Raw genomic sequence first — 5,681 nt, forward strand, 5'->3', positions numbered from 1 at the left:
ACGACACTCGTCCGAGATATGAGGAAAGGTAAAGTGTCATGTTAGATTATCTATACTAACACTTTCAAATGTCGTTAAAAGCCATTTTTGTTGTAATGAATGGTATTTTTTTAAAAATTTACACCACCCACCATGACCACTCCCTCCCTCCTTCTCTCCCCTCTCTCCTCTCTCTCCCTCTTTCTCACCCTCTCCTCCTCCCCTCTCTTTCCTCCTCGGCCTCCCTCTTTCCTCTCCCTGTTCCCCCCTTCCCCCTTTTACATCCGCCCCCAGACCCCTCTCCCACTCGTGACACAAAAGCTCCAACTCCAGCCGTAACCTTCTTGGTCATGACTAGAAAGGTTGTAGCCAGAAGTTGTGATTACTCATGGTTTTAGACCGTGACCTTTCTGGTCGCAGTCAGTGGAGGGGAGAGGGGGATTGGGGGATGGAGTAATGGAAGGGAAAAAGGGAAAGGACGAAGGAGAAAAAGTGAGAAGAGAAGGGAAGAAGGAGAAGGAGGGGGCAGAAAGGGGTTGAAAGAGAGAAAGAGAGAGAGAAGGGAGGGTCATGGGGGCAGGGGTGATAACGGTAAGGTGGTGGCGGTGGTAGGGGAGAGTTAAGGGTAATGGTGGTGATGATAGATAGTGTGTGGAAGATGAAAGACGGATTTTTTTTTTTTAATGTGTTTGACATGTGGTGTATGTATTTGAGATGCATTGTATTTTTTGAATTATTTTTGAAGTTGCTTTTAGAATTTATTATTGTAGACTTGAAAGACGAAAACAATTTTTTAAAAAACTCTTAAATCCAAATGGAGCCTAGGCCTTCTCTGATAGACCCACTAAACCATAATGCTTGGGCTCCATTTTTTGAATCAAGCTCAAGCTAGCCCGATCCATTCCATGATTCTTTATTTTATTTTTTTGTTTATTGACAAACTCATTTTACCAACGAGTAATGAGTGAGCCTATTCGAACATTATTACTTCATTAGAACCTCTTTCCATCTCTTGAGTCTGCCATTTCAGAGATTCTATTTGACTAATTACTGATTTTGGATGCCTTCTTACTGATACTACCCCAGCTAGACAACATCCTAAAGGATTGTCAAAGGCTAAGGCATGTAATTACTATCATGATCCTAGCCACTTGATCTTGAATTGTCCTATTCGATTATGTCGTCTATGTCAAAAAAAGGGACCTCACCACTTTCTATCTAACTATCCTCACAATCAAAATAAAACTTCTGGAAAGCCTCGTCTACATCGTGCTGCTGTCACTGCTGATGCTCCTCCTGACACATTCACTTCTATTGTTACACTCCTTGATGTTGAGTCTATACTAAAACAAGTTTTATCTAAATCTTCTCCATCTACTGCTCTTTCTGCTGCCCCAGGTACCTCGTCATGGTATTTTGACTCTGTATGTAGTAATCATATGACTTCTGATCCTATCATTTTTTCTTCTAAACAAGTCACATCTTCTACTCCATCCATTCATATAGCCAATGGCTCAACCATGCATGTTAGTGATATAGGCACCATATCCACTTCTAATCTTCTGTTCTGATACTTTTCTTGTTCCTAAACTCATGCTAAATCTCTTATCTGTTGGGCAACTTTGTGACTTGGGTTTATTCTTATCTTTCTCCTCTATTGGTTGTTTTGTGCAGGATCCCCGGACGAGGCAGGTTCTTGGGACAAACTATAAAGTTGGTCGCTTTTTTGAACTAATCCACCTTCGCTTACCATCTTATCTTTTCACTCCATCCCAATTGGCTACTCCAACATTTTCACGTCTAGGTCAATATCTCTTGGTTGTTTAAAACATTGGTTTCTCAAGGTAGTCTTGGTCTTGTTAGAGATCAACCTGTTGATTGTAATTCTTGTCAACTTTCTAAGCATCATGCCTTACGTTTTAATAAAAGTGACTCTATTTCCAGTGCTTCTTTTGAGCTTATTTATTCTGACATTTGGGACATTCACCTACACCCACAATAGGTGGCTTGCGATATTTTGTTATATTTGTGGATGATTTTTCTTGTTATACATGGATTTATCTTCTTTGTAATAAATCTGATTTGCCACAAAGATATTTCAAAATTGTTAACATGATTAAAACTCAATTCTCTAGTGTTGTAAAAGTTCTTCGTACAGACAATGCCATGAAATATAAGGAAGCATCATTGCTCAATTTTCTTCATCAAAATGGCACTGTTGTCCATCAATCTTGCCTTGGTACTTCTCAAAAAAATGGTCGTGCTGAATGCAAGCATCAACACATCCTTGACACCACACAAGCCTTACTAGTTTCTTCATCTTGTCCTAAACTCTTTTGAAGTGAAGTAGCTCTCACTGTTGTCAATACCATTAATAGAGTTCCTTCCTCTGCCATTCATGATCAAACTCCCTATGAGTGTCTTTTTGGGACTTCTCCTGACTATACACAGTTAAAAGTTTTTGGTTGTGCCTGTTTCGTTCTTCTTCAGCCACATGAGCACACCAAACTAGAATCACGTGCTCGATTGTGCTACTTTCTTGGGTATGGGATAGAACACAAAGGTTATAGGTGTTGGGATCCTCATTCTAAAAGGTTTCATATTTCACATCATGTTATTTTTTGGGAACATAAAATGTTCTCTTCCATGTCCAAATTTTCTTTCTTCTAATCCTTCTCTGACATTATTTACTAATCGCTCTATTAATCTTTTTCCTGATGAGAATACTCTAGAGTCATCTGATGATAATTCCTCAACTCCAATGGACTCCGCTCATGATGCACCACCTAGTTCCCAAGATTCTACTACTGCTAATGGTTCTACTACGGAAACACTTGTTCTCTGTAGATCTACACGTGTAAATAAACTCTCTACACATCTTCATGATTTTCACTGTTTTTCTACTACTTTGTCTTTAAATGTACTATCTTCCTACAAAGAAGTAAGTTCCAATCCTATTTGGCAGCAAGCTATGTTAGAAGAGTTGCAAGCTCTTGACAAGATGCATACATGGGATCATGTTGATTTACCTCTTGGCAAATCTACTGTTGGTTGTAGGTGGGTTTATAAAACAAAGACTCATTCAGATGGAACAATCGACAAGTACAAAGCCTGTTTAGTTGCCAAAGGTTTTGCCCAAGAACATGGCATTGATGATGAAGAAATCTTTGCTCCTATTGCTTACCTCACCTCTATTCATAGCTTGCTTGCTATTGCTACAGTTCGGGGATGGCAACTGTTTCATATAGACATCAAGAATGCCTTTCTCAATGGTGATCTTACTGAAGATGTCTATATGAAACCATCTCCTGGCTATGCTCATCCACTGGACAAAGTCTGCAAGTTTTGTCGGGCCCTTTATGGTCTCAAGAAGGTTCCTCGGGCCAGGTTCTCTAAGTTTAGCTCTACCATTTGTCACCTTGGTTTTGTTTCCAGTTGTTGTGATTCAGCCTTGTTTCGTCGGAACTCTAATCGTGGCATTATTTTACTACTACTCTATATAGATGACATGATTATCACTGGAGATGACGCCGATGGCATCACAAAATTGAAACAACACCTTCATCATCACTTTGAAATGAAGGATCTAGGTCACTTGAATTATTTCTTAGGCCTTGAGGTGTCTTCCAATTCTGATGGTTATTATCTGACACAAGGCAAATATGCCTAGATATTCTTGATTGTGCTGGTTTAACTGATAGCAAAACTGTCTCTACTCCTATTGAGACTAATGCTCACTTTACTCCTCAGGATGGAACTCTTCTTCATGCAACACTCTATCATTAGTTAGTAGGAAGTTTAGTCTACCTTACTTTTACTCGACCAGACATTGCTTATGCAGTTCATGTTGTTAGTCAGTTCGTGGCAGCTCCAAGAACAACTCATTTTACTACTGTTCTTTGTATTCTACAAAACATTAAGGGTACTATATTCCATGGTCTTCATTTTTCCTCACATGGTATGCTTGATCTACTTGCTTATTGTGATGCGGACTGGTCGGGAGATCCTACAAATAGGTGCTATATTATAGGGTTCTACTTCTTTCTTGGTAACTCCCTTCACTCCTAGTGAAGCAAGATGCAAAATGTTACTTCTCGCTCTAGTACTAAAGCCGAATACCATGCCATTGCTGATGCCACCCAAGAACTTATTTGGCTTCATTGGTTAATAGAAGATATGGGAGTTTCACATTCTTTTGCTACTGTACTTCGTTGTGACAATCAGAGTGTTGTAGAAATTGCTCACAACTATGTCTTCCACGAGCGCACTAAATATATTGAAAATGATTGTCATTTTGCTCGCCAACATATTGTTCGTGGTACTGATAAAGCTTCATTCTATTTCTTCTGGTGATCAAATAGTTGACATCTTTACCAAGGCTCATCCACCTGTACGTTTTCATAACCTACTTTCCAAACTCAAGTTAGTTTGTCTTGAGTTTGAGGGGGATGTTTCCATAATTACTATAGTCTCGGTTCATTGTACTATAGTCCAAATTCGTTGTATTATAGTCTAGATTCATTGTACATATTACCATAAGTCTAGATTCATTATGTAACCTATCTAGGTTCATTGTTTATGGTGTCCACATTCTTGTATACAATAGTTGAGTTAGGTACATTATATATAGTGTCTAGATGCATAGATATTACCTATAAATAAGCCTCTCTCTTGTATAGTTACAAATTAGAATTTTATATACAAGAATTCTTTCCAAAATCTCTTGTTTCTTTCATAGCGAGTGCATAAATAAAAGAAGAATTCACATTGAAGGGGGAAAACTGATGATAACTCAATCTCGTTATGTCATGCCCTGATCCCGCACGTGCCAGTCACGTGACATCCGCCGTATCCTCAAGTCTGGCTCAAGAATACAAGGCAACATCATACTCTACTAAACTTTAAAAGTACTAAATAATATAACTAGATGAAGCGCGGTACAATTCTCATATGAAGGATAGTCTACGAATATCCAATAAGTTCATACATTTATTCTCTGGTTGAACAGCGGAAACAAAAGTAAATAAAACTAACAACTAGAAATAGCTAACTTACTGACATCTATTCACTTAAAAACTAATAAAAGTCATCCTCAGGGTCTTCTACGTAAATCAACTCATACTCTTCAGAATCTGCAAAGATGGTAAAAAGTGGATTGAGCGACAAGTCGCTCAGTAGCTAATATCTACCCTCTGTTGGACCATGCGCTCGTAACTTTACAGATACATACATGTATAAATCAAATTATTTGCACATTGTTCATCTCCATAATCATGAAAATAATATTATGGGTAAAACAATTAGTAGTAATGAGTGACAAAGCAATTTCAAAGCATCTTATTGGCAACCGTACATGAAGGTCATAAAGTCACAGATCATTTCATATCAATTCATAAGTCTCTTCATATCAACTCATACAAGTACATGTAATGACCGACTACTGAGTACTCAGCTTAGAGATTAAACCCCTTTTAGGTGAGCGACCAATAGGTTTCATGATTACCGATTGGTCTCATTACATACATGGGTCAATCGGCTGGACTTTATACTAGGTTATCATGACCTTGTCAATCGGTTGGACTCTATACCAGGCTACTATGACCATTAGATAGGACTATAACCCCTACCGTCTATTCCATGACTATTTTGAGCTTTTCTTGACATAAATTCATTTCACACGTTACATGCATATGCCTTGATTT

Source organism: Coffea arabica, chromosome 6e, assembly GCF_036785885.1.
Source record: "Coffea arabica cultivar ET-39 chromosome 6e, Coffea Arabica ET-39 HiFi, whole genome shotgun sequence".
Taxonomy (NCBI): domain Eukaryota; kingdom Viridiplantae; phylum Streptophyta; class Magnoliopsida; order Gentianales; family Rubiaceae; genus Coffea; species Coffea arabica.